The 22,578-nt window shown below is 40.7% G+C and overlaps 1 long non-coding RNA gene across 2 annotated transcripts; it reads left to right on the top strand.

The window, feature by feature from the left end:
- The first annotated feature begins 230 nt into the window (after positions 1-230).
- Positions 231-22,559, top strand: LOC146234490 (uncharacterized). Of its 2 annotated transcripts, none has more exons than XR_014741576.1 (3): positions 231-916; positions 20,398-20,850; positions 21,888-22,559. It is a non-coding gene; the product is annotated as an uncharacterized LOC146234490 (long non-coding RNA). The 2 variants fall into 2 exon arrangements; XR_014741575.1 differs by lacking the exon at positions 231-916 and adding an exon at positions 18,464-18,528.
- The last annotated feature ends 19 nt before the right edge of the window (positions 22,560-22,578 follow it).

Raw genomic sequence — 22,578 nt, 5'->3', positions numbered from 1 at the left:
AAATATATAACAATATTTGTAACATTTGTTTTTTTACATTGTATTGTTCCCATTCATTTTTTTGTACTGAGATAATGGTTTTTATGTTTTGCTTTATTAAAAGCCTTAATATGTATATGCCTGCCTTTTTCTGTGGATAAATAAACATCCGAGTAAAGACAAGGGGATTTAAACACATAGCAGAAACTGTATTGGCACATTACGTCTTGTTTTAAGAACATTTTTTAATGTTTGGTATCTAAGTTAAGAAAAAACAATTTCTTGTTGCAAATCACATTGGCATTGACAACCAACCCCGTAACGGGGTCAAAGAAGAAACAAACACTTCGTTCCTGGACAGGCAGCGGATGGGAGGTTAGGTGCACCTGTGACGGTGTCAAGTGTATGAAATTCCATCAGCCCACGTGGGTAGTCGAGTCGGAGCATTTGGTACAACATTATTTTAATATTTAGCATTGATTGATTCATGAAAAGTTTATTAATGTACAATTGAAATTACATTTATTTTATGTAACATTTGAGGCTAAGACCCTCCCCCATGTGTCTCCAAGCACGGATGTTCATCAGTCTGAAATAAACGGCTGATGAAACAGGTCGGTTAAAGTTGAGTCCGTATAATTTTGGTTCTGAGTTGTGAAATACATATATGTATGTTAAAAAATAAGCAAGTGTAATGTAATTAATGTAATGTAAACATGCCTCCGTTTTGCTTGATGCAAACTGCGTGATCCAATTGTATTATCTTGTTTAGTGTATCGTTCGTAGCATGTAGCTAGCTACATGCTGCCATTAGCTTAGCTTTGATGATTAGCCTGTAGTACTGTGGTTAAGATTGCAATTCTGTGCCTACCAGTTGTCACCAGTGTGTCCGCGTGCCGAAGTTCTGGTGGGCTAATTGATGCTGTCTTTACCACAGGTACTTTATTGTTTAAATGTCACTGTTCATTATTATGTTATCTGTGTATTAAATGCACGTTCATGAGTCTGAAATAAACGGCTGATGAAACAGTTGTCACTAGTGACGTGTCCGCGTGCCAAAGTTCTGGTGGGCTAATTGAGGCTGTCTTTACCACAGTGGTTACACACCGGTGCTACCTAGGAAAATGTTTAGTCGCACCCGTTCAAATTTTGTTCGCATATGCGACCACATTGGTCGCACTCTAGAGCCATGAGAAGTGTGCAACACAATGCACTACACAAACTTACCTTGCTTAACCCACTCGTCCAGTTCAGGGACCTTAGGTTGATATCAGCTTTGGCAGGGACAACAATAGATAATGCAAGCGAGCACATTTTCTTTGCAATAATTTGAGGGCAACACTAGTTGATTTGATTTTAAATAAGTGGATATCTAGTCAGCAGCTAATGGCTAGCAGATGTGAACTCGTAACTAGCTAGCTAACTAGACCAGCTAGTTAGCATTGATAGCACGGGACAGTGCAATATTATTGCTCAAAAATTAACCGAATGTTGCTAGTTTAGCTTGCTAACCAATAAACTGCTGAACACAGCTGTGGATAAAAATCCGACGAAGGAAATCCGCATCCTACTTTGTGTTTAGGCTACGAAAGACCTCAACAGATTTAGTTGCAGTACTGTCAGTAAAGGTGGGATGCAATTATTCATATATACATTTTAGTGGGTTAGTAGTGTGCTGGTCCAGCTACACATGAGCACCCAGCCGTTTCTATTTCACCTGACGATGAAATTAAAACCCAGGACCGGTGATTTTTGAGGCTCTGACTAGGCTCTATGTCTGCTTTAAGGTAGATAAGGTTGTGTCCCACCTCCTTTATTAAAACGCGACCAACTTTATTGCTGTGGAGGTACCTAGCTACTGATAAGACTCAGAGCTTTTCAGGTTAGTTATCGCTTCACCATCCGTAGCAACAAAGTTAATAAAGTAGCTAAATATGCTATTGTACGTTATTTGAGGCCACTTTTTCAGGTCGGCCTCCCATCCCTCGATAGTAAATGGCAGAGGTATGATCAAACTGTCCCGATTCTGGTGTAACAGGCTGTGTTCCCACATGTTTTGTTTCGCATCAGAATTAGCTTACGGCTATGAGCGTTACCATGACAATCGCCTGCTCCGGAAGTCGCGCCCATAATTCAGGAAATGGATCATGGGAGCTAGGAATAAGGTGGATAGCACAGCATTTTCAATATGTGACGTGCGGAACAAGGGGTGAAAATGCTGTCCGACACAACGCAAAGCGGGACAGGTGGTCACCCTAGTGTCAAGGGGCAGGATGAGTCTGTGAGAATTTGGAGCGCGCGCACTGTGGAGCAATTCAATTGAATTCAATCATATATTGACATACCAAGGTGAAATTATTTATGGTACTAGAGATTGATGTCGTCTTGAACCCTATTAGGTTTGAAAAACAATAAGTCAAAATTATATTTGAGTTATTAACAAAAAAAGTATTGAGGCAATTTGGATATTTACATAAATACACTTTTTTCAGCCATTTTGTATTGCATTTCTTATTACATATCACCCTATGTAAAGACATGTATTCTACACATCTGTAACTAATTTCAAGTCGATTGGGTCTCTGGTTTATGAGTAGAAGGGCTTTGAAGGTTGTACCAAATTTGGACAGTACAAGAAAATTCATAAGTCTGACAATATGGGTCCATGAGGCTTTTTTTGTTTCCCATGGCAAATAAGGCATGTATACAAATTTTTTAGGCATTTTGGAGTAATGGGACGCTGGGGAAATCACATAGACTTTGGGCGTGTTTTATAGCGCCACCTATGGGCGCACATGGGCCACTAGCTGTCTGGGAGTAATGAGTGACCTGTTGTATCATTGGGCCAAATTGGAAAAAATCGGGTCCAGGACTTTTGAGCTATTGGTCCATTTAGCGGAGAAATATAATAATAAATATAGCTGCAAGCAGCAATGGAGGGGCCAAGCAGTCCAGAGCAGGACATGGCCTCCATAGCACTTGCGCAACAATTAAGTCACAATAACCTGTTGCACTCATTGCAACACACCAAGTTTGGTTGAAATATCTGTTTGCGTTCCAAAGTACTGAGTGTGAAAAACTGTTTTTTTCTGGTATAACACCACAGGCCTCCCCTGCCCCTCGTGGGAACAATGGAACCCAAGTTTGGTGACAATCGCACAAATGGTTGCTGAGTTACGCTCTCACGTGTCTTTTGCGGCTTCGCTGCCGCCTTTGATTGGCTCTACCGAACAAACGGTTTTGAAAATGGAAAATCCATCTGACACCTTTTTGAGGCTTGGTCTGAAGATCATCTGTGCCAAATTTTGTAAACATTGGACAAAATTTGGGGCGTGTAAAAGGTTTTTACACTTTTCCATTAAATCCAAAATGGCGGACGCGTCAATTCGGTTGTTATGAAATATTATCGATGGTCAAGCTTGATAACTCACAAGACATCAACAGACAAAGAAATAACTTTATTAAGGTATATATCATTTCCTGTTCGGTGGCTTTCCTGATGACTTTGATGGCTGTCACGGACAAACGGTTGTGGGGATCAAAATGCTCTACCATAACTTTTGTGCGGCTTAGTCTGAAGATCATCTCTGGTAATTTTTAAGAAGATTTGACAAAAATTGTAGGAGGAGTAGGCTTTCAAAGGTTTTTGATAAAACCGGAAATAGCGGACACTCTTTATAACCGGAAATTGACGCCATGGTGTGCATTGAACTCGGCTTGATCCACGGAATCCAACGGTATCTCATTTTTGAAAATGGGTCATACGGTTCAAAAGTTGCGTGTATAAACATAAGTCCAACTTTGACCCGTTGGTGGCGCTAGAGTGCCAGAGTATGGGACATGAAACTTTGTGAATTGGACCAGGGGACTGTCCCCAATGAGTGTGCCAAATTTCAAAACTTTCGACCATGCGCTTATGGGGGCTGCCATAGACACCCAGTCCTAAGAATAAGAATAATAAATATAACTGCAAGCAGTAATGGCGGATTCCTCCAAACACTGCGAACCATTGAAAAATGTTTATTTTTGACAAATTGTAACTGTATAGAAAAATGTATGCTGCAGAATTACCAATGGCATACCAAATCTGAAATGCAATACCATCAAGATCCACAAGGGCCTTTATTTCAAGCCAGTAAGTGAAGGAAGGGGGCTTGGTGAGCTTATCCATTCCAGAAAGCCTTGTATCTTTATGCATTAAGGCGTGGCCTGTAGCGCCACCTATGGGTAATGGTGGACCATTTGTGGTGTGGTAGTTACTCTTGGCCTATACTATTAATGTTTCAGGATTTTAAAAACTTTTTACCATTGCATATAAAATCGGAAATGCAATACCAACAGGATCCACATGGGCTTTGGGTAAAGTGTGGTAGTTACTCTTGGCCTGTACTGTCAATGTGTCAGGATTTGGAGACCTTTTTACTATTGCATACAAAGTAGGAAATGCAATGACACCAAGGTCCTCAAGGGCCTATGCTGATATTCAAGGAATGAGTGGGGGCTTGGTCAGCCCACACAGTCCTGATATGTTGCGTGTGTGTCTTGCCAAGCCCGCGCGTGTCAAGGGAAGAATGAGTGTCTGAGAATTTGGAGCATGCGCGGGGAGGAGCAGGGGACACATTTCATTGTAAATTTCCCTAGAAATTAGCCAAGCATGCATGTTTCAAAGATTCACCAAAAATCGACCTTTCATCTTAGAGTCAACTTTTTCTCAGATTTGTGTACTAAACATTCTCAAGAGTCTTCATATGAACTTGTTTGACTGGCTTACGTGTAAAGCATTGCGAACCATTGAAAAATGTATATTCTTGACAAATTGTAACTGTATAGAAAAATCAATGCTGCAGAATTTCCAATGGGATACCAAATCTGAAATGCAATAACATCAACATCCACAAGGGCCTTTATTTCAAGCCAAGAAGTGAAGCGCTTTAATCTTCACAAGAAGTGAAGTGCTTTGTGCTTTAGGGCGTGGCCTGTAGCGACACCTATTGGTAATGGTGGGCCATTTGTGGTGTGGTAGTTACTCTTGGCCTATACTATCAATGTTTCAGGATGTTTTTAACTTTTTACCATTGCATACAAAATCGGAAATGCAATACCAACAAGATCCACATGGGCTTTTGTTAAAGTGTTGTTGTTACTCTTGGCCTTTACTATCAATGTTTCAGGATTTGGATAACTTTTTACCATGGCAAACAAAATCTGAAATGCAATACCATCAAGATCCACATGGCCTTTGCAAAAGACCAAGGAACACTCTCCTGAAATGTTGCGTGTGCGTCTTGCCAAGCCCGCGCGTGTGTCAAGGGAAGACCTATGGGTAATAGTGGGCCATTTGTGGTGTGGTAGTTACTCTTGGTCTATACTATCAATGTTTCAGGATTTTTATAACTTTTTACCATTGTATACAAAATCGGAAAAGCAATACCAACAAGATCCACATGGGCTTTTTGTTAAAGTGTTTCTTTGCCTATACTATCTATGTTTCAGGATTTTGAGACCTTTTTACCATTGCATACAAAATCGGAAATGCAATACCATCAAGAGCCACATGGGCCTTTTTTTCAAGCCAATAAGTGAAGGGAGGGGGCTTGGTGAGCCTATCCATTCCAGAAAGCCTTGTATATTTGTGCTTTTTGGCGTGGCCTGTAGCGCCACCTATGGGTAATGGTGGGCCATTTGTGGTGTGGTAGTTACTCTTGGTCTATACTATCAATGTTTCAGGATTTTTATAACTTTTTACCATTGCATACAAAATCGGAAATGCAATACCAACAAGATCCACATGGGCTTTTGTTAAAGTGTTTCTCGGCCTACACTATCAATGTTTCAGGATTTGAGACCTTTTTACCATTGCATACAAAATCGGAAATGCAATACCATCAAGAGCCACATGGGCCTTTGCTAAAGACCAAGGAATGAGTGGGGGCTTGGTCAGCCCACACTCTCCTGAAATGTTGCGTGTGCGTCTTGGCCGCGCGTGTGTCAAGGGAAGGCTGAGTGTGTGTGAGATTTTGGAGCACGCGCGGGGAGGAGCAAGGGAGACATTCATTGGAAATTTGCCTAGAAATTAGCCAAGCAAGCATGTTTCAAATATTCACCAAAAATCGACCTTTCATCTTACAGTCAACTTTTTCACAGATTTGTGTTATGAACATTCTCAAGAGTTTTCATATGAACTTGTGATTGAATCAGAGTATCAGTTTTTGAATGGCTGATGTGTAAAGCATAATTTTAGCGTTAGCGATAAGTTCAATTTGCTTTATATCAATCATTTTTTGAGATATGAATTTGCCTTTGCACATGGTAACATGTTGTAGTGTCTTCCTCCGATCTACCAAGTTTAGTGTTGATATCTCAAAGATTTGCTGAGACATGACTTCACATCCTGTTTTGCGGCTTTTCTGATGAATTTGATTGGCTGTACCGGACAGACGGTTATGAGGATCAAAATTCCTTTGATAAATTTTGTGAGGCTTGGTCTGAAGATCATCTCTGGTGATTTTGAAGAAGATATGACAAAAATTGTAGGAGGAGTAGGCTTTCAAAGGTTTTTGATAAAACCGGAAATGGCGGGAAATCTATATAACCGGAAATTAACGCCATGGTGTGCGTTGAACTCGGCTTGATCCAGGGAATCCAATGGTACCTCATTTTTGAAAATGAGTCATACGGTTCAAAAGTTGCGTGTGTAAACACAAGTCCAACTTTGACCCATTGGTGGCGCTAGAGTGGTCTAATGGGAGACATGAAACTTGGTGTAGGTATAGAAGAAACTGTCCTTAATGAGTGTGCCAAATTTCACAAAAAGTTGTCGATGGGGTCTAGGGGCTGCCATTGACTCCCATGGTACAAGAATTACAAATAATAAAACCACCAATAACAATAGGTTTCCTCCTTACGGAGGAATCCTAATAAATATAGCTGCAAGCAGCAATGGAGGGGCTAAGCAGTCCAGAGCAGGACAAGGCCTCCATAGCACATGCGCAACAATGAAGTCACAGCAACCTGTTGCACTCATGCAACACACCAAGTTTGGTTGAAATATCTGTTTGCGTTCAAGAGTACTGAGTGTTCACATTTTTATTTTTTTCTGGTATAACACCACAGGCCTCCTCTGCCCCTCGTGGGAACGATGGAACCCAAGGTTGGTGACAATCGCACAAATGGTTGCTGAGTTACGCTCTCACGTGTCTTTTGCGGCTTCGCCGCCGCCTTTGATTGGCTCTACCGAACAAACGGTTTTGAAAATGGAAAATCCATCAGACAACTTTGTGAAGCTTGGTCTGAAGATCATCTTGCCAAATTTTGTAAACATTGGACAAAATTTGGGGCGTGCAAAAGGTTTTTACACTTTTCCATGAAATCCAAAATGGCGGCCGCGTCAATTCGGTTATTATGAAATATTATCAATGGCCAGGCTTGATATCTCACAAGACATCAAGAGACAAAGAAATTACTTTATTAAGGTAAACACTTCCATAGTTATTAGCCAAAACACGTTTATGCTTCCGGCCACGCCCCCTTTTAGTCACATGACACCATTTTTGGAGGACATCCTTAGAATAAAGTTCTGAGTAGGCCTAACAACTTTGGTGTCACTGCTTCAAAGAACTGCTGAGATATGGCTTCACTTCCTGTTTGGCGGCTTTTCTGCAGAATTTGATTGGCTGTACTGGACAAACGGTTTGGTAAATCAAATATCCTTCGATAAATTTTGTGAGGCTTGGCCTGAAGATCATCTGTGGCAATTTTGAAGAAGATTCGACAAGAATTGTAGGAGAAGTAGGCTTTCAAAGGTTTTTGATAAAACCGGAAATAGCGGAAAATCTGTATACCGGAAATTGACGCCATGGTGTGCATTGAACTCGGCGTGATCCAGGGAATCCAGTGGTACCTCATTTTTGAAAATGGGTTATACGGTTCAAGAGTTGCGTGTGTAAACACAACTCAAACTTTGACCCGTTGGTGGCGCTAGAGTGCCAAAGCATGGGACATGAAACTTTGTGAATTGGACCAGGGGACTGTCCCCAATGAGTGTGCCAAATTTCAAAACTTTCGACCAAGCTCTTATGGGGGCTGCCATAGACACCCATGGCGGAAGAATAATAATAATAAATATAACTGCAAGCAGTAATGGCGGATTCCTCCAAACACTGCGAACCATTGAAAAATGTTTATTTTTGACAAATTGTAACTGTATAGAAAAATGTATGCTGCAGAATTACCAATGGCACACCAAATCTGAAATGCAATACCATCAAGATCCACAAGGGCCTTTATTTCAAGCCAGTAAGTGAAGGAAGGGGGCTTGGTGAGCTTATCCATTCCAGAAAGCCTTGTATCTTTATGCATTAAGGCGTGGCCTGTAGCGCCACCTATGGGTAATGGTGGGCCATTTGTGGTGTGGTAGTTACTCTTGGCCTATACTATTAATGTTTCAGGATTTTAAAAACTTTTTACCATTGCATATAAAATCGGAAATGCAATACCAACAGGATCCACATGGGCTTTGGGTAAAGTGTGGTAGTTACTCTTGGCCTGTACTGTCAATGTGTCAGGATTTGGAGACCTTTTTACTATTGCATACAAAGTAGGAAATGCAATGACACCAAGGTCCTCAAGGGCCTATGCTGATATTCAAGGAATGAGTTGGGGCTTGGTCAGCCCACACAGTCCTGATATGTTGCGTGTATGTCTTGCCGCGCGTGTCAAGGGAAGAATGAGTGTGTGAGAATTTGGAGCATGCGCGGGGAGGAGCAGGGGACACATTTCATTGTAAATTTCCCTAGAAATTAGCCAAGCATGCATGTTTCAAAGATTCACCAAAAATCGACCTTTCATCTTAGAGTCAACTTTTTCTCAGATTTGTGTACTAAACATTCTCAAGAGTCTTCATATGAACTTGTTTGACTGGCTTACATGTAAAGCATTGCGAACCATTGAAAAATGTATATTCTTGACAAATTGTAACTGTATAGAAAAATCAATGCTGCAGAATTTCCAATGGGATACCAAATCTGAAATGCAATAACATCAAGATCCACAAGGGCCTTTATTTCAAGCCAAGAAGTGAAGTGCTTTAATCTTCACAAGAAGTGAAGTGCTTTGTGCTTTAAGGCGTGGCCTGTAGCGACACCTATTGGTAATGGTGGGCCATTTGTGGTGTGGTAGTTACTCTTGGCCTATACTATCAATGTTTCAGGATGTTTTTAACTTTTTACCATTGCATACAAAATCGGAAAAATATACCAACAATATCCACATGGGCTTTTGTTAAAGTGTTGTTGTTACTGTTGGCCTTTACTATCAATGTTTCAGGATTTGGAGAACTTTTTACCATGGCAAACAAAATCTGAAATGCAATACCATCAAGATCCACAAGGCCTTTGCAAAAGACCAAGGAATGAGTGGGGGCTTGGTAAGCCCACACTCTCCTGAAATGTTGCGTGTGCGTCTTGCCAAGCCCGCGCGTGTGTCAAGGGAAGACCTATGGGTAATAGTGGGCCATTTGTGGTGTGGTAGTTACTCTTGGTCTATACTATCAATGTTTCAGGATTTTTATAACTTTTTACCATTGTATACAAAATCGGAAAAGCAATACCAACAAGATCCACATGGGCTTTTTGTTAAACTGTTTCTTTGCCTATACTATCTATGTTTCAGGATTTTGAGACCTTTTTACCATTGCATACAAAATCGGAAATGCAATACCATCAAGATCCACATGGGCCTTTTTTCAAGCCAATACGTGAAGGGAGGGGGCTTGGTGAACCTATCCATTCCAGAAAGCCTTGTATCTTTGTGCTTTTGGGCGTGGCCTATAGCGCCACCTATGGGTAATGGTGGGCCATTTGAGGTGTGGTATTTACTCTTGGTCTATACTATCAATGTTTCAGGATTTGAGACCTTTTTACCATTGCATACAAAATCGGAAATGCAATACCATCAAGAGCCACATGGGCCTTTGCTAAAGACCAAGGAATGAGTGGGGGCTTGGTCAGCCCACACTCTCCTGAAATGTTGCGTGTGCGTCTTGGCCGCGCGTGTGTCAGGGGAAGGCTGAGTGTGTGTGAGATTTTGGAGCACGCGCGGGGAGGAGCAGGGGAGACATTCATTGGAAATTTGCCTAGAAATTAGCCAAGCAAGCATGTTTCAAATATTCACCAAAAATCGACCTTTCATCTTACAGTCAACTTTTTCACAGATTTGTGTTATGAACATTCTCAAGAGTCTTCATATGAACTTGTGATTGAATCAGAGTATCAGTTTTTGACTGGCTGATGTGCAAAGCATTATTTTAGCGTTAGCGATAAGTTCAATTTGATTTATATCAATCATTTTTAGAGATATGAATTTGCCTTTGCACATGGTAATATGTTCTAGTGTCTTCCTCCGATCTACCAAGTTTAGTGTTGATATCTCAAAGATTTGCTGAGACATGACTTCACATCCTGTTTGGCGGCTTTTCTGATGAATTTGATTGGCTGTACCGGACAGACGGTTATGAGGATCAAAATTCCTTTGATAACTTTTGTGAGGCTTGGTTTGAAGATCATCTCTGGTGATTTTGAAGAATATATGACAAAAATTGTAGGAGGAGTAGGCTTTCAAAGGTTTTTGATAAAACCGGAAATGGCGGGAAATCTATATAACCGGAAATTAACGCCATGGTGTGCGTTGAACTCGGCTTGATCCAGGGAATCCAATGGTACCTCATTTTTGAAAATTAGTCATACGGTTCAAAAGTTGCGTGTGTAAACACAAGTCCAACTTTGACCCATTGGTGGCGCTAGAGTGGTCTAATGGGAGACATGAAACTTGGTGTAGGTATAGAAGAAACTGTCCTTAATGAGTGTGCCAAATTTCACAAAAAGTTGTCGATGGGGTCTAGGGGCTGCCATTGACTCCCATGGTACAAGAATTACAAATAATAAAACCACCAATAACAATAGGTTTCCTCCTTACGGAGGAATCCTAAATATAACTGCAAGCAGTAATGGCGGATTCCTCCAAACACTGCAAACCATTGAACAATGTTTATTCTTGACAAATTGTAACTGTATAGAAGAATGTATGCTGCAGAATTACCAATGGCATACCAAATCTGAAATGCAATACCATCAAGATCCACAAGGGCCTTTATTTCAAGCCAGTAAGTGAAGGAAGGGGGCTTGGTGAGCTTATCCATTCCAGAAAGCCTTGTATCTTTATGCATTAAGGCGTGGCCTGTAGCGCCACCTATGGGTAATGGTGGGCCATTTGTGGTGTGGTAGTTACTCTTGGCCTATACTATTAATGTTTCAGGATTTTAAAAACTTTTTACCACTGCATATAAAATCGAAAATGCAATACCAACAGGATCCACATGGGCTTTGGGTAAAGTGTGGTAGTTACTCTTGGCCTGTACTGTCAATGTGTCAGGATTTGGAGACCTTTTTACTATTGCATACAAAGTAGGAAATGCAATGACACCAAGGTCCTCAAGGGCCTATGCTGATATTCAAGGAATGAGTGGGGGCTTGGTCAGCCCACACAGTCCTGATATATTGCGTGTGTGTCTTGCCAAGCCCGCGCGTGTCAAGGGAAGAGTGAGTGTGTGAGAATTTGGAGCATGCGCGGGGAGGAGCGGGGGACACATTTCATTGTAAATTTCCCTAGAAATTAGCCAAGCATGCATGTTTCAAAGATTCACCAAAAATCGACCTTTCATCTTAGAGTCAACTTTTTCTCAGATTTGTGTACTAAACATTCTCAAGAGTCTTCATATGAACTTGTTTGACTGGCTTACGTGTAAAGCATTGCGAACCATTGAAAAATGTATATTCTTGACAAATTGTAACTGTATAGAAAAATCAATGCTGCAGAATTTCTAATGGGATACCAAATCTGAAATGCAATAACATCAAGATCCACAAGGGCCTTTATTTCAAGCCAAGAAGTGAAGTGCTTTAATCTTCACAAGAAGTGAAGTGCTTTGTGCTTTAGGGCGTGGCCTGTAGCGACACCTATTGGTAATGGTGGGCCATTTGTGGTGTGGTAGTTACTCTTGGCCTATACTATCAATGTTTCAGGATGTTTTTAACTTTTTACCATTGCATACAAAATCGGAAATGCAATACCAACAAGATCCACATGGGCTTTTGTTAAAGTGTTGTTACTGTTGGCCTTTACTATCAATGTTTCAGGATTTGGAGAACTTTTTACCATGGCAAACAAAATCTGAAATGCAATACCATCAAGATCCACAAGGCCTTTGCAAAAGACCAAGGAATGAGTGGGGGCTTGGTAAGCCCACACTCTCCTGAAATGTTGCGTGTGCGTCTTGCCAAGCACACTCTGATTCAATCACAAGTTCATATGAAGACTCTTGAGAATGTTCGCGCGTGTCAAGGGAAGACCTATGGGTAATAGTGGGCCATTTGTGGTGTGGTAGTTACTCTTGGTATATACTATCAATGTTTCAGGATTTTTATAACTTTTTACCATTGTATACAAAATCGGAAAAGCAATACCAACAAGATCCACATGGGCTTTTTGTTAAAGTTTTTATTTGCCTATACTATCTATGTTTCAGGATTTTGAGACCTTTTTACCATTGCATACAAAATCGGAAATGCAATACCATCAAGATCCACATGGGCCTTTTTTTCAAGCCAATAAGTGAAGGGAGGGGGCTTGGTGAGCCTATCCATTCCAGAAAGCCTTGTATCTTTGTGCTTTTGGGCGTGGCCTGTAGCGCCACCTATGGGTAATGGTGGGCCATTTGTGGTGTGGTAGTTACTCTTGGTCTATACTATCAATGTTTCAGGATTTTTATAACTTTTTACCATTGCATACAAAATCGGAAATGCAATACCAACAAGATCCACATGGGCTTTTGTTAAAGTGTTTCTCGGCCTACACTATCAATGTTTCAGGATTTGAGACCTTTTTACCATCGCATACAAAATCGGAAATGCAATACCATCAAGAGCCACATGGGCCTTTGCTAAAGACCAAGGAATGAGTGGGGGCTTGGTCAGCCCACACTCTCCTGAAATGTTGCGTGTGCGTCTTGGCCGCGCGTGTGTCAAGGGAAGGCTGAGTGTGTGTGAGATTTTGGAGCACGCGCGGGGAGGAGCAGGGGAGACATTCATTGGAAATTTGCCTAGAAATTAGCCAAGCAAGCATGTTTCAAATATTCACCAAAAATCGACCTTTCATCTTACAATCAACTTTTTCACAGATTTGTGTTATGAACATTCTCAAGAGTCTTCATATGAACTTGTGATTGAATCAGAGTATCAGTTTTTGACTGGCTGATGTGTAAAGCATTATTTTAGCGTTAGCGATAAGTTCAATTTGCTTTATATCAATCATTTTTTGAGATATGAATTTGCTTTTGCACATGGTAACATGTTGTAGTGTCTTCCTCCGATCTACCAAGTTTAGTGTTGATATCTCAAAGATTTGCTTTGACATGACTTCACATCCTGTTTGGCGGCTTTTCTGATGAATTTGATTGGCTGTACCGGACAGACGGTTATGAGGATCAAAATTCCTTCGATAACTTTTGTGAGGCTTGGTCTGAAGATCATCTCTGGTGATTTTGAAGAAGATATGACAAAAATTGTAGGAGGAGTAGGCTTTCAAAGGTTTTTGATAAAACCGGAAATGGCGGGAAATCTATATAACCGGAAATTAACGCCATGGTGTGCGTTGAACTCGGCTTGATCCAGGGAATCCAATGGTACCTCATTTTTGAAAATGAGTCATACGGTTCAAAAGTTGCGTGTGTAAACACAAGTCCAACTTTGACCCATTGGTGGCGCTAGAGTGGTCTAATGGGAGACATGAAACTTGGTGTAGGTATAGAAGAAACTGTCCTTAATGAGTGTGCCAAATTTCACCAAAAGTTGTCGATGGGGTCTAGGGGCTGCCATTGACTCCCATGGTACAAGAATTACAAATAATAAAACCACCAATAACAATAGGTTTCCTCCTTACGGAGGAATCCTAAATATAGCTGCAAGCAGCAATGGAGGGGCCAAGCAGTTCAGAGCAGGACATGGCCTCCATAGCACTTGCGCAACAATTAAGTCACAACAACCTGTTGCACTCATGCAACACACCAAGTTTGGTTGAAATATCTGTTTGCGTTCCAAAGTACTGAGTGTTTAAAGTGTTTTTTTCTGGTATAACACCACAGGCCTCCTCTGCTCCTCTTGGGAACGATGGAACCCAAGTTCGGTGACAATCGCTAAAATGGTTGCTGAGTTACGCTCTAACGTGTCTTTTGTGGCTTCGCCGCCGCCTTTGATCGGCTCTACCGAACAAACGGTTTCGAAAATGGAAAATCCATCAGACACCTTTGTGAAGCCATCAGACACCTGCTTGGCCCCTAATAATAATAATAAAACTAACAATAACAATAGGTGCCTCGCAGCTTCGCTGCTTGGCCCCTAATAACAATAGGTGCTTCGCAGCTTTGCTGCTTGGCCCCTAATAATAATAAAACTAACAATAGGTGCCTAGCAGCTTCGCTGCTTGGCCCCTAATAATAATAATAATAATACTAACAATAACAATAGGTGCCTCGCAGCTTCGCTGCTTGGCCCCTAAATATAGCTGCAAGCAGCGATGCGGGTTCCTCCGCAAAATGGCAAAATATTATAAAAATGTACAATGTAGAAGCAAAACGATTTCATGTGTGGCCAACAACATTAGGCTCAATGGGGATTTGAACTCAGGAGCGTAAGGTTACAAGTTAGTCTCTCTATCCTCTCTGCTACACACCAACTGTTGGGAACCATGAGTGATGTCTGAGAAGTCTTGTGCAGTTGTACTTCGTTGGCAACAAATCAAACTAAATCTACTATATTCAACCGTGTTGGTTAAACAGTACTAACTAGTTCATTCACTGTGTTAATGAAATGCACTCCACGGCTACAAGCTAGCTAACTATGGAAGCAAATCGTGACCAAAATTCAAATGAAAATGCATTTCCAGAAATGCTTTTTCATTTTAAGAATGTGGCTGCATTATTTGACTCATAAATAAAATGAGTAATCAATCATTCTATTTGCATTTTAATTTTCTCCTTTAAGACTGCTCATTCTTTCACTTAATTAAAAATGAAAATGAAAAACACATTTGAAATGTATTTGAGCTATTTCTTTCAACCAGAATTCGTTTTCTGTCTGCTTCGGATACTTCTTTAATACGGGAAGCGATTGCGGGGCGTTTGCGAACCTGTGCAAAAACCATATTTGGTTGTTTTAGGGTTTTTTAAGGCAATTTAGGCTACTTTTTTGCCGAGCAGATGCCATGTTGTTAAGGTCAATTGCTACATCTCCAAGGCAACCGCTTGTTGCGACGTCCGCAAAAACTTTTATTGACCTCTGCGAACAACTCTCTGGTTGGTTAAAAACGTTTATTTACCTCTGCGAACATTTGGAAGGTCAATAAACTAATACACTGTTCCTATTGGTCCAGATACGTTCTCAAAAGTCAATAAACAGATTTATTGACTTTTGAGAACGTCTCTGGACCAATAGGAACAGTGTATTAGTCCAATTATTACACTAGTATATAAGAAACCAAATTATTGTAAAAAGAGTGTGTTGTGTTGCTTGTGCAATAAAACATGTTATGTTGACAATATAACCGTATATTCTACTTGTTTAAAGTGTTGAGCGTGATTGGAGTGCTTGCTTCATTCGGACTGTCTCACACCTGTATACAATACACAAATGACCAATTCTTTCAAATAAATGATATTACACTTTAAGAGACGAGCAATAAAAGGTAGTCCGTAAGGTGCACTAACCAAGGTGTCAGAAAGTGCACTTCCAGGGTTCAAATTTACATGGACCTCACTGTCATCTGAGCTTGAACAATTTCCACTATAACCTTTGAAAACAATGATAGGTATGAGTTTAAATATCAGTTTGAGAAGGCTTCCAGTGTGCAAATGTATAGTGTTATCCGTTGGTAAGGCTTTCCAACTGCCTCCTTACTTTATTAATCGAGTACAACACTTAACAAAAAAAAACTGCAAATCCAAATAAGGTTAGGCCAATCGACTTACCTTAACGACTCTTCATCTCATAATGTAACTCATAAGCGTGGTCCTATAGTTGATTTAAAGGCCATATGGCAGGTTGATTTTTCCAACGAATTTGCGCTATTTGGTTGTTGGTAATAAACATTTAAACTGTTATCCATTGTATTTCATGTTGTTGGGTGTCATAAAATTTAATATAATACAAAAAAGTTGCAACTTTTTGCAATCATTATTCTTTCCCCCACAATGCTTTGCATGACGTCACGTTGGGGAGACAACAGACAAATGTCTGCTTTAAGACCATTGAAATCCATTGGAAATAAACACTACTAGGTTAGTACCAGAGAATGTCTAATATGGGCTCTGCCATCAAAACTTGGGACATCTCGGAAATGTGTTTAACAACGTCGGGGAAAATATTGAATTAGCGATGATCTTGGGGGGATTTTACAGGTGGGACTGGCAAGTTAAAAAAATAGCTAGCCCATAGCTAGCATGATGTCTTCTGCTGTACTACTAGTACTACTAGAGGTAACTAAGTGGATTTTTTTGTAGGGCAAGTGGAAGAGAAATGTACTTGCCCCACTGGAAAAGTTAAAACTAAAAACTAAAATAAAAAAGCTGTGTTACTAGCACTGGCCAACTTGCAAAGACTGAGGACAGCCTACCGAAGTTGAGTTAGCCAACTTGTTAGCGATGCTAGCTAACGTTAGTTTGCTAGCAGTGGCAGTATATAACATTTTACTGGTTCTTGCAGCTGTTTGTTTAGCAAGTCACAGTGTTTACAAGCCCTGATAGTGTAACTGAGACAACGTAGTAGATACGACTTTCTTGGATGTGCTAGGCTGGATAGACTGTTGCACAGTAAGTAGTTCTACAATGGTAGTATCGTATCTTGCCTTAGTGGCAGCATAATACATTTAAGAAATTCAAGACTTGCATGTACAGTAAGTAATGTCACATTAAATAATGTATTTAAACTCAAGCTAGTGTGGTGTGTCACTGTTCAATGCCACAAGTTTTTCTGTCAAAAGAAACGTTTTCATTTCCAGCACATTCAGTGAAGTTTGGCTAGCAACAGCAGCTAGGCTAGCTTGCTCGACTGACACCGACAGAAATGGTCACTTTTGGCTTATTTACTGATAATGATCGCTTCCAGCAAACTTCTTTTGAATTTGCCATTTCCCCCTAAATAAATGTCCAGCTTATTTACGTGTTTGCGGGCATATTTTCAGTTAGTAGTTGGTACACTACGCGATTCCATCTGAAACTACTGACAACCAGCTCATGTGAGAAACAATGCTTCAAGAAGATACCTTCACAGTGCTTTTTTGATATTTTTTAGATTCCTGACGCTTCTTTGTAAAAAATGTTTTCCTCTCCCTCTCTTTTAAAGCCCTGAACTTCATGAAGGAGTCCAAAGTATTTTTCCCTGAACTTCCTGCTTCAAACAGAGGCAAACCAAATATTACGGATATATTACAATTACTTTTACTATAGACCGACTAATAGTCACTATGTATGAGTAAATACACATTTATTACAACCTCTATTTACATGCACTGGTGCTAGGCTGATTTTCATCTGGGACTTTGCAGCGTCTTTGAGGAAGTTAATGTTCCTGCCACATGAACTGCAAAAGGCAGGGCATTTCTCCAAGGTAGACCCACATAATGTACAATACTTCTTGGCCTGTCATACAACAAATGCAATGTACTTAGCTAACAAGTTATTGTATAACTAGAGCCCAGTAATGCTTTGGAAGTTCATTTTAGATGGGATATTGGAAAGACATTCTGCTTTTCAAATCTAAATAGGTATTTTACGATGTGTTCAATTAATCAGATATTAGTCTTACTGTGATAAGAAAACGTATGATGACGTTGCACAATCATTACAGTAGGCCTAGCAGAAAATCTAGAAGATAAGTAACTTACAGTTGGTGCACAATAAAGTGTAAAGAAATACAATCAACTATTTTTAAGGTGCCAATTAAACTAGCTAGCTTTAACCAGATTGTTGGCGAATGGTTTTAACCTGTTCATGTTAGCTTAAGTGTTAAATAAGTTAAGCCAACTTATTTGCACAGGTTTTCTGAAGGGAACAATCGAGCATCACTTTATTAATCGAGTACAACACTTAACAAAAAAAAACTGCAAATCCAAATAAGGTTAGGCCAATCGACTTACCTTAACGACTCTTCATCTCATAATGTAACTCATAAGCGTGGTCCTATAGTTGATTTAAAGGCCATATGGCAGGTTGATTTTTCCAACGAATTTGCGCTATTTGGTTGTTGGTAATAAACATTTAAACTGTTATCCATTGTATTTCATGTTGTTGGGTGTCATAAAATTTAATATAATACAAAAAAGTTGCAACTTTTTGCAATCATTATTCTTTCCCCCACAATGCTTTGCATGACGTCACGTTGGGGAGACAACAGACAAATGTCTGCTTTAAGACCATTGAAATCCATTGGAAATAAACACTACTAGGTTAGTACCAGAGAATGTCTAATATGGGCTCTGCCATCAAAACTTGGGACATCTCGGAAATGTGTTTAACAACGTCGGGGAAAATATTGAATTAGCGATGATCTTGGGGGGATTTTACAGGTGGGACTGGCAAGTTAAAAAAATAGCTAGCCCATAGCTAGCATGATGTCTTCTGCTGTACTACTAGTACTACTAGAGGTAACTAAGTGGATTTTTTTGTAGGGCAAGTGGAAGAGAAATGTACTTGCCCCACTGGAAAAGTTAAAACTAAAAACTAAAATAAAAAAGCTGTGTTACTAGCACTGGCCAACTTGCAAAGACTGAGGACAGCCTACCGAAGTTGAGTTAGCCAACTTGTTAGCGATGCTAGCTAACGTTAGTTTGCTAGCAGTGGCAGTATATAACATTTTACTGGTTCTTGCAGCTGTTTGTTTAGCAAGTCACAGTGTTTACAAGCCCTGATAGTGTAACTGAGACAACGTAGTAGATACGACTTTCTTGGATGTGCTAGGCTGGATAGACTGTTGCACAGTAAGTAGTTCTACAATGGTAGTATCGTATCTTGCCTTAGTGGCAGCATAATACATTTAAGAAATTCAAGACTTGCATGTACAGTAAGTAATGTCACATTAAATAATGTATTTAAACTCAAGCTAGTGTGGTGTGTCACTGTTCAATGCCACAAGTTTTTCTGTCAAAAGAAACGTTTTCATTTCCAGCACATTCAGTGAAGTTTGGCTAGCAACAGCAGCTAGGCTAGCTTGCTCGACTGACACCGACAGAAATGGTCACTTTTGGCTTATTTACTGATAATGATCGCTTCCAGCAAACTTCTTTTGAATTTGCCATTTCCCCCTAAATAAATGTCCAGCTTATTTACGTGTTTGCGGGCATATTTTCAGTTAGTAGTTGGTACACTACGCGATTCCATCTGAAAAATACTGAATGATCACTAGATATAAAGAAAACATTGACTTCCACTCGGTGCTATTCACTGACAGTCAAAATAAATAGTATATGTGCACTGCTGTTCATCATAGACGAGCTCCAGGTGTCGTTGCTGCGTTGCTAAATGATAGCAACTCACCAGGACACTTTATCAACTCTCCACTCATTCTCCTCGGTACAATGAACAATCCATTTAATTGGCTTTGACGGCCATAAGGTCGACCGGGTTCAAAATTATACGGCTGCGGGCCATCATATACATTAGTCGTTCTTGCCACCTCTTCTTCATCCCAGTAGATCGCCATAGTTCTAGTACTAGACTGAGGCTACTCTCCTCCACGACTCCCCAACGTGACGTCATCGCCGAATTGCGCTAATATGCTAATGCTAACACAAAAAACGTCAAAAATTGGTCTTAAACACCATTTTGAGACACCATTTTGAGATTTATTGAATAATATACATATCTTGAGTGCTTTATGTACCCATTAATCAACAGTGGTGGTTAACCTGCCATATGGACTTTAACGCTACTTCACTTGATTTTACAACAACACGTAAAACATCAACAACAAAAAAACACTTTGCATGCACTGCCCCTAGTGGTCTGGAGAAAGATTTGGTGTGAATTTGAAATGCAGCGTTTCTGCAAATGTCGTGTTTTCTGCAAATGTCGTTGTGTTTTGTGCTAATGCTGCGGTGTTCTCGGCTAATGCTGTGGTGTTCTCGGCTAATGCTGCGGTGTTCTCGGCTAATGCTGTTGTGTTCTCGGCTAATGCTGCGGTGTTCTCGGCTGATGTTGGTGGTGTGAACCAATGCTGTTGTGTTGTAAGTTGTAGATTGTTGTGTTTTCAACTTTTGTTTGCTTCGCTAATGTTGCTGTGGTGTGCACCCGTGGGCCACCATACCCTTGTCTGGCAGCCTCGATGCACAAAGACACGGAGTCTACCTGCGGGAGTCCACCGAGGATGGCCGACGAGGCCGGATCACCTCTTCTGATAAGTATCAACCTCAATTTGTATTCTAATCCACCTAGAACATTCATAGCTATCATGTGTTTCTTCAGCATTCCCGCTAATTACACCACTTGGAGACATAGATGTAGATATGTCACAAAGTATATACGTTCCACTTCTAATCATAGCTACCTATCCAGATCTTCTCCATCTGCCCTCTCTCTTTCTATAGGGCTCTGGAACTGCCAGTCTGCTGTGAACAAAGCAGACTTTATCCCTGCATTTGCATCCCAAGCTTCTCTGCACTCCCTTGCGCTGACAGAGACATGGATCCGCCCAGAGAACACTGCAACTCCAGCTGCTCTCTCCGTCAACCACTCGTTCTCTCATTCACCTCGCTCAACTGGTGGTGGGACAGGTTTGCTTCTTTCCCCACATATTAAATACACATCCACCCCACTCTCTGTTACTGCCAAATCATTTGAACACCATTATGTGATGCTAACTAATCCAAGCCTTTTTAGTAGCATAAATGTAGTAGGGCTGTCAAGCGATTAAAATATTTAATCGCGATTAATCACATTATTTCACATGTTTAATCGCGATTAATCACAATTAATCGCAAACTATTTAATCTTTTAAAATGTTACCCCAATAAATGATTTAAAAAACAAAAAATGTAAATGGTGTACTTAAAAACTTCAAATAGACCTAACTGGATGATCATGTCCACATAATATGTTCAGATGGAACACAACTTAAATTGTGAGGGAGTTTTATTCACTCACAAACTATATTGCTGTAGCTATAATAAACATCTACAAAATTTGACTTCTGGAAAATATAATACATTTAAGACATGTTGTCTCATAGCCTACTACGATATCCTGCTCCATAATATTCAAATCTCACTCAAACAAACTTCAGATACTTAAGCAACCACAGGTTGACCTTAACATTAATATTAATACAATTAATATTGAACAGTTTATATTTTGTTGAACTCAGTCAACTGCTCGCTTCTTTTGCGAGTGTTGTCTGCCATTTGTTACAGGAGCGAAAGCTGCTACTGCTACAGTGCTAACACTGCTGCTGCTAGCTGTGTGCTTTGCTTGCATGCGAAAGTTTAGGCTGGAAGTACTCTGGTGATAACTAAACTCAGCCTGACAATCGGTACACACAGCCTTAGTTTTGTCAACAGAGCCGCCTCGCAGCTTCTTGAAATGGAACTTCCCATCTAGCCCTCTCTCCATCATTCAGCTACCGTCGGCAGTCAAAGTCATGTGACGACAGGCGATTCCCAGGGTCAAAAAGAAACCTGCGTTAACGGCACCAATTTTTTTTTGTCGAGTGAGACAAAGTGTCATGTTAGATTGTGTTAACGCGTTATTAACGTGTTATTTACGCGTTAACTTTGACAGCCCTAAGTTTTAGTTGTCCTCTATCGCCCACCAGGGCCGCTAGCTGACTTTGTGGAGGAGCTGGACATGCTCCTCAGCGTCCTCCCGGATGATGCTGACGCTGATACTCCGTGGGGACTTCAACATCCACCTCGAAGGAACACAGCCCGTCGACTTTAAGTCTCTTCTGACTTCCTTCGACCTGAAGCTGCTGAACACACCGACGACCCACAAGGCAGGAAAGCAGCTCAATCTCATCCTGACACGTAACTGTATCACTGACTTAACCTCTGTAATTTGACTATACATTTCTGATCACTCCTTCATCCAATTCTCTGTATCTCTCCCTCAAACCCCTACTACCTCCCCTCCCCTCGTAACTTTCTGCCGCAACCTACGCCTCCTATCCCCCTCCCATTTCTCCTCTCTTGTAACATCCAAGTTCATGTCTCACCCCACCGACACTGCCACTAACACCCTGTTATCCACATTAACTGCATCACTCGACACTCTCTGTCCCATCAACCAGGCCTGCGTGATCTTCTCCTTCCTGCCCGTGGCTCACGGATGTTATTTGTGAAGAACGGTCCATCCTTCGGGCAGCGCAAGTCCAAAAACTGTCTGGACCTTGATAAGTATCACTCCCTCTTCAAATCCATCTCTGACCACATAACTAATGCTAAAACCCACTACTTTCTGAACAAAATTAACTGCCTCAAACCCAAACTTTTCTCCACCTTTCTTAA

Source organism: Hypomesus nipponensis, chromosome 23, assembly GCF_054491055.1.
Source record: "Hypomesus nipponensis isolate SF chromosome 23, ASM5449105v1, whole genome shotgun sequence".
In the NCBI taxonomy this organism is placed as follows: Eukaryota; Metazoa; Chordata; class Actinopteri; order Osmeriformes; family Osmeridae; genus Hypomesus; species Hypomesus nipponensis.
The sequence above is the reverse complement of the archived record's forward strand: the minus strand, read 5'-3'. Positions and strand labels throughout refer to the sequence as shown.